This window comes from Marmota monax, unplaced genomic scaffold (genome assembly GCF_021218885.2).
Source record: "Marmota monax isolate L192 unplaced genomic scaffold, Marmota_monax_Labrador192_F-V1.1 WCK01_AAM20220418_F8-fsc00024, whole genome shotgun sequence".
Lineage (NCBI taxonomy): Eukaryota > Metazoa > Chordata > Mammalia > Rodentia > Sciuridae > Marmota > Marmota monax.
In genome coordinates this window covers 33874776-33892117 of record NW_026695224.1, presented here as the reverse complement: position 1 = coordinate 33892117, position 17342 = coordinate 33874776, and the positions used below count along the sequence as shown (strand labels likewise).

The 17342-nt window shown below is 53.6% G+C and overlaps 1 long non-coding RNA gene across 4 annotated transcripts; it reads right to left on the bottom strand.

Annotated features, from left to right (window-relative positions):
- Nucleotides 1-1504: 1504 nt before the first annotated feature.
- On the bottom strand, nt 1505-16818 carry LOC124086321 (uncharacterized). 4 transcript variants are annotated; one of them, XR_006849771.2, is made up of 6 exons: nt 11998-16818; nt 11259-11436; nt 10841-10981; nt 4656-4831; nt 2316-3966; nt 1505-1689 (listed from the first exon to the last, which is right to left on the bottom strand). It is a non-coding gene; the product is annotated as an uncharacterized LOC124086321 (long non-coding RNA). The 4 variants fall into 4 exon arrangements; XR_006849769.2 differs by having other exon boundaries at nt 1505-3966; nt 11998-16812; XR_006849772.2 differs by having other exon boundaries at nt 1505-2439; nt 11998-16812.
- Between the last annotated feature and the right edge of the window lie 524 nt (nt 16819-17342).

Below are 17342 nucleotides of genomic sequence, written 5' to 3'. Positions count from 1 at the left end.
CAGCAGGAGCGCACCCGTAGTTTTCTTGTGTGTATCACACAATGGAAGTGTGTTAATAATGTTTTTAAGCTGATGAGAGTCTAGGTGCTTTTTTTTTTTAACCTTTTTTGTTTTAATTGCATCTATTGTTTTAGCTACATTTGGTGCTGCTGTTTTACAAAGTTTATCTTTTTTTAAAGTAAAATCAGAATAGAGTCTAGAAATAAACCCACACACACAGCCAATGAACTTTGCAAAGGTGATAGGGCAACTCTAGGAGGAAAGAATCTTTTGAACTAATAATATTGGGCATCCATGTGGGAAATAAACCACCTATCACACAGGAAAATTAACTCAAAATAGGCCTAAGATGTAAATTTAAGAGGTAGAACTATGAAATTCGTAGGAAAAAAAAATGTAAGTCACCTTGGATTAAGCAATGACTGCTTTAATAGGACACACACAAAAAACCACAAAGAATAAAAGAAATAATAAGTTGGACTTCCTAAACATTTTTAAAGTTTTGCTTTTCAGATGACACTGTTAAAATGAAAAGGCAAACCACAGAAATAAAATGGAAGACAAATGCCTGACAAGGACTAGTACAAAGAACAAATGAGGGGAAAAAACTTCACAACTTAATGAAACAACCCAATTTTTTCAATGGTCAAATAATTTTAATAGACATTTCACTGAAGAAGATATACCCATAGAAACAAGCACATGAAGACATCATTGTTGATTAGACAAATACAAATTAAAACCAAAAAGAGACACCCATATGTGGTCACTAGGGAAGTTATAAGACTGGTGATACCAAGAGCTGGCAAGGCTCAGGAACAACTGAGCTGCTCACGTTGCTGGTGGGAGTGCAAAATGAAGGCAGCTATTCGGAAACCAGTTTAATGGCTCCTTGAAAAGTCAAACATACCATGTGGCCAGCAGTTTCACCTAGAAGTATTTACGCAGACAAAGGGGAAAACCCTAGGAGACCGAAAACATGTCCACCTCAATATCTGTAAATTAATGTTTACAGCACCTTTATTCATAGTTTCCAAAGGAATGAAACAAACGTCCGTCAACTGGTATATGGATAAGTAGATTGTGATTCAATATAAGGAGCCAACTACTTACACAAGCAACAACATGGATGACTCTTAAAACCATCATATTCAGTTTTTTTAAATATTTTTCTAGTTGTCAGTGGACTTTATTTATATGTGGTGCTGAGATTTGAACCCAGTGCCTCATGCTAGGCAAGTGCTTGACCACAGAGCCACAATTCCAGCCCCATATTAAGTTTTAAGAGTGGAACCTAGAAGGCTACACACTGAGATTCCACTTACCTTCGGTTACCTAAAAAGCCCAGCCTCAGAAATGGGAAGCAGGTGAGAGGCAGCCAGGCGGGAGGCTGGAGGGAGAGGTGAACTACTGAGGGCTGCGAGGGAACTTTGAGGATGATGGAAATGTTCTGTCATGATCCTGCGGTTATACAACTACACATTTATCAAGACTTATCAAATCGTGCACTTACAATGGTGAAGTTTATTGTACATCAATTATACGTTGACAAAGCCGACCCCCAAAGAATCATGCAGTGAAACCCGCTGACAGTCTAGAGTCAAGGGCAGATTCACACCCTGTGGTCAGCAGGAGACTCAGCGGGAAAGCAAGCTTTCAGTTTCATTTTGCCAGTGGATTCCTCTAAATCTAAGTGAGCAAAAGCAAAACGTACTGAAGAATTTTCAGAGTTTTCCTAAAGCCTCTCCCTCCCGCCACCCCCCCAAGCAGACCGTGGTGATTTTCCCTGGACGTCGCCTAAAATTCTCAGTTTCTTTTCTTATTAGAGGATTTGCCCATGGTTCAAAAAGGGTCTTGATTCTAGGCCATCCTGCCCTCATGCACTTTCCACGCTGCCTTCTCTAGTGGACATCTCAGACCTGTCGGCCCATTTGATGTCCATTCTTGGGAATGCTGGCCTTCATCCTTTCTTTCAGAAGGCACCTGACTGAAACTTTTTTTGGTACTGAGGATTGAACCCAGGGGTGCCCTACCATTGAGCTACACACCCAGCCTTTTAATTTTTTTTTTTAATTTTGATACAGGGTCTTGATGAGTTTCACGGGCTGGCCTTGAACTTGTGCTCCTCCTGCCTCAGCCTCCCCAGTCACTGGGATTACAGGCTTGCACCACCTCACTCAACTCGAGCTGAACCTTCCTTTCATCTAAGACAGACTTGGAGAGAGAAGGGTCCTCCATGGTGATCAGCATCATCCGGGGAAACGTCACCACAGCCAGGCAGCAACTCAGGCAGTTTCCCAGGACCCATAACTCACCTGGGAAGTAGTTTGGGGGACCCAGGAGGGGTCTGCTGTCTTCTCCTGAATGTTCATCCCAAGGGAGAGAGCTGCCCCGTTAACCAATCATTAACCGATGTACAGGAGGGAGTTGTCGCTGTCCCTGAGGAATACTCAGGAGTTTTTTGTTTTTGTTTTTGTTTTTGTTTTCGGGAGCCCAGTGCCGCGTGAATGCTGGGCCAGTGTCTACCGATAAGCCCCAGCTCAGCCCAAGACTTCCTGCTCTTCCCACAAATGCCTACCTGGCAAGGTCACCCAGTGAGTCCTTGCCTCTGAGCTTCATTGAACCACTGGTTTCAACTAAAGAAACTAAAAAATGGAGCTTTTCTTCTAAAATTCCAACTCACATAAGGATTTTCCCAACACAGCTCAGCTGGAAGTTCCTCAGCTGAATCTGGTATCCAGCCGTGACACCATCAGCATGAGGGGTGGCCCAATCCTTGCAGAGGGAGACATCCTGTGCATTGTAGGATGTCCTTGACCCACTAGTCACCAGAAGCAGCCCCAGTTCTGACAACCAAAGTGTCTCCAGACTTTGGAAACTGTGGTATGGAGCAAAAGCCACCTCCCTCTGAGACCCACTGATCATGTTTTTTCCTTTCACTTCAGTGTCCTTTGAGTCCATTCCTCTCTGCTCTCCCCTCTCCACACCCCAGCCTTCAAGCCTGTCCCTAAACTGCTTTTGCCCCTGTTCTGGAACCCAGAGATCCTCTATCAGTGGCCCAGAGAGAAGGTGTCTCTCGATGGTGGCAGAGGCAAGAGCTGTCTCACGTGAGCCAAGGCTCAACATGGAGTCCTGAGGAGGGGCTGAGGCAGCACAGTCCGGGGGACCCTTCAGCTCACGGACACCAGTCCCCAGGCACTCCAGCCTGAGCAGCAGAAGCCCAAGCACCAGAAGTTTCTAGGAGGGCTTTTCTGACTCACTGAAGCTGCGGGATGCAAGAGAAACTGGTGTGAAAGGAAACTGAGTATCAGATACCACTTCCCATCAGAGGGCCCTGCCTGGCGGGCAGCTGGGGGAGTCCCTGGGCTTCCTGAGTCACACGTACAGCCCATAAAAGCACTGAGGACACACCTGTCAGGATCAGCCCTCAGCGCAGATAGAAACATGACTTACAAGCTCCTTGGTCCCTTATTCTTCCCTTCTGCCTGACAGGGGAAAGACCAAAGGAGAACTGGCCAATCCTAGGTCTCAATGGGAAGTGACTTCTTGTTTATGAAGTGTCACTTATTACTGGGTTCCTGGCTCAGTGGGGCTCTCACACCAGACTAAGCCTCTTGAGGACCTACTCTCCCAGGAGTCCCCACCTGTTGGGCACATGGTGGCTGTTCATGCCAAGGCCTAAACATGTCACAGGAGCTTGCCTTCAAGGGGAAGCGTGTGTGGGGGGACTGCCTGTTCCCACAGTAGGCACCAGTGGGGAATCAGGGCTCAGACAAACAGCCTCTGGGCAAAAAGCCTCTAGGTTCAGCACACTCCCTCAGGCCACCGCTGGGTGAGATCCTCACGTCACAGTCGAGAGCAGCCTTGAAAGAAAGTTCACTGGGCTTCACTTGGGCTCCGCTGAGAAAATTCAGGGTGTTCTGTGTCCCCCACCTCCGAAGCAGCCTCCCTCAGTCCACGTGAGCTCTACAGAAAAGGATGCCCACCTCCTTCCACAGTCTTGCGCCTAAGGAAAAGCTGCCCTCCGCCTCCTCCACGCGGCCCCCAGCCAAACATGGTGAGGGCCTTTCATCCTGACCGGTCCCCTGGGAACTTCCCCACAGCCAGCCAGGCCCACGGGTGCCCCTCTCTCACATTCTCCACTCACAATTCCACGTCCCCTCGATTACATCACTATTTTACTGAGAAAAATAGAATCAAACCAAAGGGAAAAAGCTGGGCCTGCTTGAGACCAGAGTCACTCAGCCGTCCTCGAGGCTCACCAGGCCTGGCCCTGCCTACATCACAGCATCTCAAAAAGAAGCTACATGCTCACACAGTGCGTTGCCCGAGCAGGACTGGAAAACCCCTGGCTAGAGTGTGGGGTCAGTGTTCTTCCTCTCTCACTGACATTGCATGCAACTGCCATCAAGTAGGAGGGATAAAAAGAGAAATTCTCAGTTTGAGGAAAATTCGTCCAATATTCCTTCTAAACCCTGTAGACACCATAGTGAGCAAGACATGAGACTTCTAAACTGAGGAGCCGGCTGTGAAACACGTGCCTGATGACAGATTATGTATTTTTCTCGGAAGGAAAGGGGGAGGGGGGCCGGGGCAGAGGGGGAGGGGGGGAAGAAAGGTGAAGATGCGACAGAGGGGGGTCTGAGGGGGCTTACCCAAGAACAGCCAGGCGGCCCAGGGTCATCGCAGCATCTCTGGAGGGTGGCAGCAAGGTCCACTTCAGAGGAGACGTGACAATGAAGACAGATTCGGAGAGTCATGGAGCTCTTGTGCCGCTGACTGTAAGGTAGAGGACGGGACCAGGAGCCAGGAATGTGGGGGCCCCTAGAAGCTGGAAAAGACAAAGAAACAGACTCAACTCCGGAGCCTCCTGAAAGAGCCAGCCCTGCCAGCACCCGCACAGCCCCGGAGAGCATGTGGGGACCCTGGCCTCCAGATCTGTGAGAGAAACGTGTGCTGTTCGTGGTGATTGTTACAGCAGACACAGGAAACCCATACAGGACCTCAAACACCTTCTGCTCCAATCAGCCATGAGTGACAGAACCAAAACAGGAAAACAGGTACTAGAACAAGCCAGCAAGGCAACGTGGGCTAACTCAGCACCAAATCAAATGTACAGAACTAAGTACTTTACCACTGAGAAGATGAACCTGATTTCTAGTGGGAGTTCAGCATCAAACCTCTTAGGCTGTGAGAAAGAGAAATCTGGAGCCTTAAGAAGCACCATCACCCAGGCCTCAAAACAAGTTGGTTATCTGAGATACCACCTTATCTGAGTTATGACCAGCAGCTCCACAAGGAAAGAGGAAGGCCGGGGATGAAGTCTGTGTCCTGTTTAATTGTTTTAGGTTTAGAGGACTCAGGCTCCGAACGTCTTAGGATGTGTCATAATAGAATCTATGTCATGAGGAGTTAACAATAAATAACAGCAAATAACTAGGAAATGTCTCAAGTCCAACCTAAGATTCTGAGTCCCTGAGCCCTAAGAGCCAGGCCCAGGCAGGCTCTAAGCTGGACAGGTCAGTGAGTGCTTTCAAGTTGCTTTAAGTCCAGGTTGAACCTAATAAAATGCTACAGTATAGCATACAGCAGCAAGTGCCCAAGAAATCAGGGCTTCTCTGTGACAGAGGACAAATTGAAATGGACTTCAAAGATGGAGCAAAATTTGAACAGGCAAAGAAAGTGGGGAGGGTGTCCCACAGTGCTCCTGGTTCCCTGGCACAGATGGAAGCATGTTGCTCGCTCTGTGACAGTAAGACAAGGAGCAGGGGCCTGCAGGCGGAGGCTCACAGCTGGCTGAGCCTTGGCCACAGCAGGCAACGCCTGGCACCATGCAGATGAGGCGTGGCTCCAGGCAGCTCTGTTCCTAGGAAATCGCTACCTAGAATTTATACTAGTGGAGAGAATTCCTTTTACAGGTGACAGAAACATGGTATTCAAACTAACCTAACAAGGAGAATGCATGGACTTGGGTACCCAGAAGAGTGGGGACTTGAGAGGTTTCAGACATGACTGGATCCAGGATCTCAAGTGACAGTGCTAGGGCTCAGTGACTTCCTCTGTCTCTTAGGTAAGTGCCTTTTGCCTTCAGGAGAGCTGGCTTCTAGCATCTCCAGACAGATCAGCCTCTCGAGCTTCGGGGAGAATGAGGACATCTCTGCCAAGGGCTTAGCAGAAGCTCTGAAGAGGCTCAGCTTGAGTCCCAAGGCATCTAGACGCCTCCTCCCAGGGCAGCTCATGCTGACATTTGTGTAGTTGCACATAAATAGTCCCAACAGACCTGGCTTCCTTCTGGGGAGAAGCTGTATTATGATTCCCAAAAGCCAGAAACCCCCAGCAATAGGGAAGAGGGCAGAGACAGGAAGGTCCCTGGACACTGCCACGTGCCAGCCCCGTTCCCCACCAAAAAGCCATCAAGTTTCCAGAGCAGACAGCCCAGTGGAGGCTACCAGAGTAAGGCCCTGGGAGAGAGTGGCAGGTAAAGACCCCAGCTTTCTCCGTCACAGAGCTGAAACCCACGGGACCCTACTCCACGGAGGCTGCCAGGGAGTGAGAACCTCCCCTTCTCACTGGAGGTGACACTCCCACCAACAAAGACACCCACGAGCACAAGAACCAGCCACACCCGGCAATGTGTCCATCTGGAATCCTGGCTTCCATGTCCTAGGGCTGCTAACAAGCACCACAAACTGGGAGGCTAACACAACAGGAGTCACCTCTCACAGTTCCAAAGACCAGAAGTCCAAGGTCAGTGGGTGAGTCCCTCCTAAGGCTCCAGAGAAGGCTCCTTCCTGCCTCCTCGGCTTCTGGTGGCTGCTGCTCTCGCCCAGCCTGGGACTCCCTTGCCCGGTCTTTGCCTCCTCCTCACACGGCCACTCTCTGTGTCTGTGTCTCCTCTCCAAGGTCTTATAAAGAACCTGTGGTTGCCTTCAGGAGGGCTCACCTGCAGTCCTTTATCTTAACTATTTACGTGCATTCATTTCCCACAGTCACAGCAGGGCGCCCCTCGGTGCCTTTGGTGAACACAGGCCTGGTGGTGAGTCCAGCCTCCTCAGCGCCTGAGAAGTCCCACATCTTTCCTCCCCGAGAACAAACTTTCCAGACCCTGAAGCGTCCCACTGTGGGAGGGGACCCAAGGAAGTTCTGGCCTGGAAGTCTGAAGACAGGTGCTCCATTGGTGCCCTGCCAGTCCCAAGCCCTTTCTCCCTGCACCAGGACAGCCCGTCAGAGACAATGACAGAGAGTGGAGGGCGAAGTCACAGGCAAGAGGAACAGTCAGGGGACGCAGCTGGCCAGCATGTGTGAGCTGACTTCCTGAAGGCGGGGTGGCGGGGCCTTCCATGGCTGCTGCATGACAACATCCAAGATGGCTGTGGTCATGTCCAGCTGAGGTCCCACAGGTGGGAGCAGGGAGCAAGGCGTCAGGTGGTTCCATCCACCCGCACCTGACCAGCTAGCACTGGGAGAGCAGAAGGTCTCACACAAACTCCGTGCATCCTGACCAAGGCAAGGCTGACGGCGGGCTAGGTGCCTAGACCTGTCAGATGCGTGCAGACATGATGGTAAGTCACTCTGCTGCCGGCTGTACATTCTTTGGGGCCATAAACCTGTTATTCTTTGTTGCCTATCTTAAGAAAAAGGGCACTCTTCAGAGCAGCAGTCCTGGGTCACTGTACCTCCCAGTGGCTGGGCCCTTCTATTTTTTCCAGCCCTTCTCTAAACATGTAACTTCCTCATTGCAGAGTCTCATGGAGTTGCCCTCCCTGCAGGATGTATTCCCAGTTCTGCAAGCCTTGCTTTAAAGTAGATGTTAAGTCGTCTCTAGCTCTTCCTGGTGCTCTGCTAGAGGATCATGCACAAGCTTCATGAAAGCAATTGACTTCCAAATTATAGCTGCCCCTGAGGGTGTGAAGTCCTGGTCTTCCACCTAAAAGTATGCACGTTGTGCAACCTTGGGTATAAAAGGGTGTTCAGAAAATAGCTTCTCCAACAGGGTTTCCTTCCTGTGGCCAATTTCATGTAGACATGTCACAATTGCTGCAGGAGGAAGGAGAGTTTTAAAAAATACCCTGGACTTGCTGAAAAGGTTATTTCTTATAAAAGCTCTTCCCTTCTACTTAGAGAAAAAAGAGCCAAGAAGATTCCCTCAGTTTCTTAAGTTTGTGAAGGTTAAAAAAAAACCTCATTGCAACTAGAGCTCTGTCCTGAGCCGCACCCGGCTGCCCAGCCCAGGGGCTACCAGACCAGCCAGGCACGCCCCCCTGCTGCTGTCATGCCTGTGCCCACTGTCCTCCAGAACTGTGCCACAAACTCAAGACGGTGTGGTGGAGGGGTCCCTGCTGGACCACGCTGGGGCTCTGGGGATGGTGCAGTCTGTCCTCAGGTTTTCATTTCCATTGGGCTGGGGAGGGGGTCTCCTGGAACCAATTCTCCACAGAGGGTCCACTGTATCACACATCTCTTCTCCACTATGTAGCTTGTCCTCTCCCTTTCTTCCAGGACCTTCCAAGGAAATCAGAGTTTTGTTTTTGTTTTTGTTTTTGTTTTCTTTCTGCAGTCCTGGAGAGCAAGCCCAAGGCCTTGTGTACTAGGCAACTGCTGCACCTCAAGCTACATCCCGGCCCCATCACCATTTTTGCTTTCTTTTTGATACAGGGTTTTGCTATGTTGCTATGTTAGGGGACAAACGTAGAGCTCAGGTCCTTTCAGTGGTAGAGAAATCACCCCCCAGTATGGGTGAGTGATGAAAGACTGAATCCTCAATGTAAAGGTCAATAAAAAGTAAGACAACTGTGTACATAAGAACTAAGATGCACTCTTGGGACTGGGGCTGGGGCTCAGTGGTGGAGTGCTTGCCTAGCAGGTGTGAGGCACTGGGCTCAATTCTCAGCACTGCATATAAATAAGTAAATAAAATAAAGGTCCATTGACAACTAATAAAACATTTTAATAAAAGAACTAAGATACTCTCAAAGAAAAGAAATTTTTTCATCACCAGCTATCAAGACCTATTATAAAAGCCAGAGTAACTAAGGTGAGGGGCATTGATGTCAAGATTGGACAGTGACCCAGGGCACAGACCAGAGATCCCAGACCCATGCATGAGTGGACGCTTGACTTAAGACACAGGTTGTACAGCACCGAATGGGGGAAATGATCATCGTTTCAACAAATGTGCAGCAGAATTGAACAGCCACACCATGCAAAAACCCAGTCCTGCGTATTTATAGAGCTTCATGTGAAGGCAACACTAAAGTCTTCACAGTTAAAGCAGGCCTGGCTCCTCATTGACTTGGGGTAGGGAACACTTCCTTAAGACAAAAACAAGTCATTAGCCATAAAGTAATGATATATAACTCAACTCTTTGAAAATTAAAACTTCTACTTATCAAAAGGTGCCATGATAGTGAAAATGTAATCCTCAGAGCAAGAGAAGATATTTATAGCATATATACCAAATGGCTGGTTCTTACCCAGAATATAAAAGATCTAGGAATCAGTGAGAAATTCAAATTGAAGATTCAATGAGTGTCAAGTACATAGCCCCATGACCTTCAATTCCCATCTACCGTATGCTGATAGAGATGCAAACACAGAAGCACACAAGCTAAAACGCTTATGGAAGAGCTGCTTATAATTCCTAAAGCCTAGAGAAAAACAGGCAAATGTCCATCAACATTAGAATGGATAAATAATTTGAGACATATTGCATATCACTTATCCAAAATGCTTAGGACAAGAAATGTTTCAGATCACAAGTATTTTGGGGACTTTGGAATATTTGCATAGGAACCAAAGCCTAATTACAAAATCCATTTATGTTTTATACACACCTATATACATAGTCTAAAAGCGATTGTATACAGTATTTCTATTGATTTTGTACACAAAACAAGGTTCAGTGTTGAGGAATTTTCTACTGTGGCATCATCTCAGCTCTCAGAGTTTCAGATTTTCAGATTAGGGATGCCCAACCTGTCTATTTCTGCAAAGAAATAATACATAGCAATGAAGATGGATGGCCCAGACACATAAGGGGAATGAATCTTTAAAAGAAAATTGGGGTAAGAGAAGCCAGTTCCACCCTCAGAATTAAAAATGCTTATCATAGGGTTCCCCTGCTGTGGATCTGGAAACAAATTGTTACTAAATGGCAACATTAAGGAACCACAAAGAGAAGGCAAATGAGGACGGAATGACCAGGAAGGTGGGGTCCAGGGTTCTCCAGGCGGGGAGCGCAAGGTGCCCAGCACGCGGTCCCTCCCTCCTCCTCCGGGGGGCTTCTCCAGGGTGCATCAGCTACACACTCATATTTTGGGCAATTTTTCTATAAAAGATAACAATAAAAAAGAGGTCAGAGGTAACTGCTGAAATCATAGAAACTCAACCTTGTCTCCAGCAGATTAAAAAAGAAACATAGCTGGGGAGGCCCTGGGGGTGCTGCGGAGCTGACAGCCCCCTCGGCCTCGCCCTTCCACGGCTTCCACCTGCCGCTGCGCCTCACCCAGGCCTGAAGCGAGGGGCCGGCCACCACGCACAGAACCCTCTCGAGGTCTGTGAGCCAAAACCATGGCTCCTCTCCTTTCCCGGGGAATTTCACCTGACGCGGGCTCTCCAATAAGCCGCCCTGGCAGACATGCTCCATACTGTGGGGCCGAGGAGTCCCAGAGGACAGGAGGAGAAAGGGGGTGACAGGTGTGGCCCTCATCTTCTGCAGAGGTGGCACCCAATAGAAAGGCCAGAGGGCAAGGGGCAGAGCAGGGGGCCTCACGGAAGGCCCTGTGCAGGCGGTGATGAGGACACACACGGCATTCCTGGCACGAGGAGGCGCTTGACTCACCTCGGCTTCCCTTTTGCACAGAGCCTGGTGCCCAGGTCAGCCAGCTTCCTCCTTGTTTAATTGAGTGCCAGCTGGCACACGACGCCCAGTCCAGTGGAGGCCAGCGGTCAAGGGCTGGGGCTGTGGGGCAGGAGGAGCTCGCTAAGTGGGAATAGACAGACAGCAGGCATTACTGCAGGGGACCAGAGGCCTGCTGCCCCAGTACCTTGTCATGGACATTGCAGACTCCAGCAAAGCCTAGAGAGTCTGTGGTGAGGGTCCCACCCACTGCCCAGAGTCTCTGCCCCTGTCCTCCTCCCCTGTTGGGTCAGGTAGCTGTCAGTCAGTCGTCTCCTATCCTTCCACCCGTCCACCCACCTTGACATTTCAACCCAGAACAAAGCAAATTGCAGGCATCAGTACCCTTCCTGACACCTACCATGCTTAGTGTTAGCTCGCGGTCAACGTTGGTTTACAGGGTTTTTCCTTCCAATATAAAATTGACAGAGCTGCGGTTGTAGCTCAGTGGTAGAGCACTTGCCTTGCACATGTGAGGCACTGGGTTTGATCCTCAGCAACACATAAAAATAAAATAGAGGTATTGTGTCCATATGCAACTAAAAAAAATATTTTTAAAAAATTACAATTGACTGGTGAAGAAATGCACAGATTTTACACATTCACTGAGTCTTGGCAAGTGCATATGCCTGTGTGACTCAAACCCCCATCAAGACATGGACTTAGCCATCCTGCTGTCTCTCTCCCTCTCTACCCACCAGCGGGGTGACCGCTGCTCCGTTGGCCTGGGTTTCTCCACCCCAAGGTTGTAGGACCCCTGGGAATGGCAAGCTCCAGAGAAGGGCGGGGCTCCTTCCAGTCACCCGAGCTGCAAACCACCCCTCTCTGTTTCCAAGTGACATTCACTGCTCACCCAGCTCTCCCTGGTGGATACTGGGTGGTCAGTCCCCTTTGACTATTAACCTCAGGCCACCACCAGCAAGTCAGCTGGGCCTGCCTCGTCCAGCACATGAGGCCCATGCACAGGCCCTTGAGGGCCAAGCCTCCACCTCTCCAAGCCAGACCTGCCGGTTCCCGCTCAGGACACTGCCAGGGCCTCCCCTTCCTGCCTCTCTGCCACCCAGCCTCCCTCCAAACACTGGCACCAGCTGCTTGTTCACCTGTGTGGAGTCCGGAACCCAACAGGGAGTAGCTGAGGGTGTTCTGTTTTGCTTCTTCCTTCGGGCTAGTTCTGTGGAACGTCAGATTTCCAGGCCCCTCTGGCTGGCTGTAAGAGGGCCCGCTCTTGCACTGGAAGTAGAATCGCGGTGCTTCAGAGCTCAGGGTGCCCTAGAGATCCTCTCCAGCCCGAGCCATCTCTGAGGACCACAGTGTTCTCCCCACGGCTGCCCATCGGCCAGGCTCAGGCTTGGGCTTCACTTAGAGTCAGATGTTCTGTGGCCATCCAATCCAAAGGCACCCAGTCCACCCAGCTCTGCACCCCGTCCCCACACGCCATCTCAAGGAACCAGGGCCAGGCACGTAGGATGTCTCAGGCCAGCTTTGGGCTCTTGGCGAAGCTGTCCTTGAACATGGAGCCAGCCTGCACTTCCTGCCCTGAGCCGGCAGCTTGAGCCATTCCCTGGGCCGGAAGTTCCTACGTCAAGAGATGAGTGGTGCCCTGTCCCCTGTGAACTGCTGCTCGTTCAAGCTGACCTTGGACATCTTCCCTCCTCTGACCCGTCCAGAGCTCCCTGAGGTGGATTATATCTGACCCCTCCCTGACCCTGGCCATGAGGGGCCCAGCATGTCCTTGCCACAGCAGGACTGGGATGGACACTGGAAGGAAGGTGGCGGGGGGGGGGGGACCACGTCTCCCCACGCAGGTGGCTGGTCCTGTTGCCGTGTGAGCATGTGAGTCCAAGAGGAGGCGGATCCTTCTTCCTGAAGGAAGTCGGAGGCGAGGCCTTAGAGAAGCCAGCTGGGCCTGGGCCGAGCAGAGCTGGACTCACCCGGGAGCTGGTTCCTGCTGGCCGCCCTCCACGGCCTCCCTCCCGCGGGCTGGCATGCTGGACCCGGCTGGCTGGCTCCCAGGACGCGGGAGGAAACCCCTGTTCCCCGAATCAGCCACGCAACCAGCCAGGCCCCCCACTCCTCACGCTGACAGCGTGTGGGAGGCCCCACCACTGCTTCCAAGGATGAACATTTCCCAACAGAAGGAAGCCCCCAAAACTCCTGTCAGTGCTCTACGATTAAAAGTGGGAGCCTTTGAAAAGCACACCAAATGGTGGATGTCAAACCTGTCGGGAGGCCAGCGCCCATCAATCTCTCCCGCACACACAGGAGTTAAACTGCATTTGACCTTGGAAAACCCACAGATGCATGAACAGTGGGAGAGAAGACACGGTCCCCACATCCGCCCCAGGAGAGGGCCGTGGCTCTGCTGGGCAGGGAGCACGTCCCCACTGCTCCCAGCAGGGTCCTCCCGCAGCTGCTTTTGCAGATATTAGAGCAAAGTGTTTCTGGCCGGGAGACAAGTGGGAGAGATGCCATCAAGGGTCAAAGCCACATGCTCAGGAGCAGAGCAGCGAGGCCCAGAGCAGGCCACGAGGAGAAGCCCCCTGGAAGCAGACACCGGCAGGTCTGTGTCTCCTCTGGCAGGAGCCTGGGTCACCAGAGACGTTTCCAGGACTTAAAAACCTAAAGAGCACGAAGCACAACACGGAGACCAGCTGACCTGAGAATGGCCTGGACGTGCGGATTTCACCCTGCGACTGGGGCGTAGCTCGCCGCTCCCAGCCCTGGTCCCCAGCAGCACAAGAAAAAGAGGCCAGAGTTGAAGGGTGGACTCCACAGCCTGGACTGACCAGGGAGCTGGGAGCCCCAGGGCACAGGGAAGGTGTGTCTGCTGCTTGCAATAAAAGAGCATTAGAAATTCAAAATGAGTGTGGGGATGGGGGGAACCCGCCTTAGGAACCCGAATAAGTGACACTGTGGTAACAATTGCAGGGACGTCCCTGTCATAGGACACTGGAAGGCCAAGAGCAGAATGTGGGAAGGGGACCCAGGGGTGGTGGGCTCTGGGGAGGGGTCCAGGAGGTACAAGCAGCCAAGGCCCAGGAGCAACATGGCCAAGAAGAGGTCACCGAGAGCGTGACAGAGGGACATCCCTGCAGTGGCCCAAGGACACTGTCCCCAGAGGGGCAGCCTCCAGCTGGCCCTGGCCTGATATCTGCAGGGAGGGCTCCCACGTCCCCAGGAGGAGCAGTCCAGCACGGGTTGTCCCAGGATGGTGACACCCAATGCTCAAACCAGCCCTGCATGTGCTCCCGTGGGACTTCCAAGACGTGCCTCTGAGCAGAGCCGTAGTGACGGCCACAGTCAGCGCCAGGCCTCCGTGTACCCTCTGTTTTGGTTGAATCATGTCTCCCTAGAAGGTGCACTGAAGCCCTGACCCGGCCCCTTGAGAGTGAGCTTGTTGGAAACAGACCTCTGTGGCTGTGGTCAGGCTAGGAGGAGGTCCTGCAGGCAGCCTTGCGGGCAGTGTCCAGCCGCTGGTGTCCCAGGATGAGGAAGGCAGGACACAGACACAGGGAGAAGCACGTGAGAGTGGGCAGGGGTCACAGTGATGCATACGGGATCGCAAGGCCGGTCAGCAGCCACCAGAAGGAAGAGACGGACAAGGGACAGGCTCTAGGGCCTCCAGGAGCTCCGGCCCTGCCCGCACCCCCTGCCCCTGTGAGCAGGAATCGCCACTGTTTGGAGCCCCAGTTTGGGGTGCTTGTTGCAACAGCCCAGGAAGCTGGTGCTCCTGCCTCACTTTGGGGACCCCAAGTGTCCAGTGTCCCCTGCATGACCACTGTGAGGTCCAGAGCTTTCTCCATGCTTGGAGCAGGTCAAGGGAGCTCACTGCACCTGTCCCACTCTGTGTAGAAGTGAATCGGCTTCAGCAAACCAGTGGCACTAGTGAGAGGTCCAAGTGTGCAGCGGAGCTGGCGCCCGACCCGCCCTCATTCCTGTGCCCTGCCCCAGACCGTGGAGCCTCAGGCCAGCCGAACCGTCAGAGTCAGGCTGACCACAGTCAAGCCCGGCTCGAGGGAGAGGGACTCCTTCCTTGACAGGAGGCAGCGTTGTGGTCCTGAAGGCAGGGGCACAGGGAGGTCCTCTGTGCACAGGGAGGTGCTCCGGCTTCCCGCAGGGAAGCACCAGCCACTCTGGGAGCTGTGGGTGGCTGTTCATGTGGGAAGATGGTTAAAAGCTCCACGTGCTGGAATCAAACCAAGAAAGACCGTAGCCGAAGCACTTGTTCAGGGGGATCGAATGTCACAGGGGCACAGGCAGGAATCGCCGGGGCACAGGGCAGACTTCAACGCCAGCGTTTCCGAAGTACCAGGGAGCACACGGCAAGGCCTGTCTGGGGGGGGGGGGGGCTGACTGCTCACCCAAGTGGCGGTCAAGGCAGCCGAGTCCTGGGGTAAGAAGCACTGGCCAGGTCAGCTCTCCAAGGACACGTCCCCAGCCCCCAGGGCCGCCAGCTCCTGTACGTGAAGGGCCAGGGAATCCAGTGCTCGGGAAAGTGAAGTCACTCCGGTGTCTGCCGAAGGAGCGAGGCTGGAATGTTCTGGGGCTGGAGAACGCAGGTCCAGCTGGGCCAGGAAGCCGCAGAGCCAGGTCAGGGCGGAGCCGGAGCAGGTCCAGAGAGAGGGTGGAAGCAGGCAGAATCCCGGCCACCATGCGTCCCTGGGACCCTCCCAAACACCGCTGCTGTCACTCTTCCAGCCCCAACGTGCAGAGGCTCGGAGGGCTGCTGTCACCCAAGGACGCGCGGCCTCACACGCCAGCCTGCGCAGCACATGGGCACCCCGCCTGGCCCTGCCCCAACGCCCACCTGGAAGCCAGCACTCACATGGGGCACCCGTGCCCGGACCCTCCCCAGGTGGGACACAGCCAGGCGCTGGCACACAGACCCGCTCCCCGCTGCGGGTTGGTCACAGTCCCTCAGCAGGCCTCCAGCGGGGTTGTGCCACCACCCAGGCCACCACCAGCAGCCCTGGGACCACGCCCCATGGTGAACTGAAAACAGGGCCCTGACCCAGCGGGAGAGGGGGAGCCCGGATCACAGGGCTTGGGACTAGGGACGTCCCTACTGGGACGAGTGGACCCCTGCAGGTGTGCTGAGTGCTGGGCCCCGCAGGACACGGGGCCAGCAGGGCCCAGGCCCCACCAGCACACCAAGACTCGCCAGCTGGCACTGAGGTCCTTCGAGCACCCGCCCTTCTTTTCTCCTTTCCTGTCCCCTTGTCACAGCTGGGGACCCTGTGGCACTGAGTCCCCTGACACACTCGATGCCACACCAGCTGCTGCCTAGTGTGGCATTTCTTGTCACCAAGGGCAGGAGGGGAGTGTGTGACTCCAGACAGCCAGTGTCCCCTGCTGGCCCCCGCCTGGCACAGGTAGGTGTCACTCATCACCCCCTGTCCTGCAGGGACCCAGCCCAGCTTCCTGCCCACCATACCCCGGGACGCCGCCTGTGAGCACCACTGAGCAGCTTCTGTGTGCCGAGGGCCCGGCCGTGCTGCACCCTGGACACCTGGGCCACTCAGCTGTGTCACCTGGCTGGACCCTGTGTGGCTCCCAGGGCTGAGCTGTGACACTGCGGCCAGGGCCTCCCGGCCAGGTGGGAAAGGAGCAACCACGGGTCTCCAAGGCTACGGAGCTCCTAGGTGTTGGCTGTGCTCCTGACCCCCGGGCCACCCTCCAGGAGGGCCACCTCCCAGGCCAGCTGGATGTCCCCTGGGACCTGAGTCCCACTGGCCTGCCCAGCGCCGCATGCTGATGTGCCTTCTCACGACCCCTCCCTTTCCCCTGGAGACGGAGTCTGCCTGATTTCCGCGTTTGCAGGCCCCTTCGCTATGAATTCTCACGGCTGTTTTCCCCAGGAGCAGTTTGGGCTCCTCGGTCAGATCCGCCTCGCCCAACGCACTCCTGGGGGCGGGAGCCCTACCCACCCCGCGGCCTGTTTTGAGGAGCCCCTCCTCTTGTTCCTGGCAGGAGCCCTCGGCTGTTCTGCTGGGGCCTCCGGAATTGAGAGGTGAGACTGCGCCTGGAGGGCCTCCATCTTCCCTTTGACCCTCCCAGCAGTTCCCAGGGTTCTCCTGGTCCCACCCACAGAAGAGCCAACTGAGGCTCCGGTGTAGGTGACAGGTCCCCAACCAGGACTAAGGACTCTGTGTGCGGTATCCTCCGTCCTGAGCCGCCTCCTGGCAGGTGGGCAGTCTGGGCTGATACCCGTCCGGGGTACGGTGCCCTCCAAGTCCTCCCAGCTGGGTGTGGATCAGGGCCTGAGGGACGGTCCCCTGTGAAGCCCTTTGACACAAGCCACCCTGCTGCCCCTGAGCCCAGGCTTCTGACCGCAAGCACCCCGCCTGGTGGAGTCCAACCTCTACTACAGAGTGGGGCTCCCTCCCCGTGGCCACCCACTCCTGGAAGAAGCAAAAGATACAAACCTGCACCAGCCAGGGCCAGG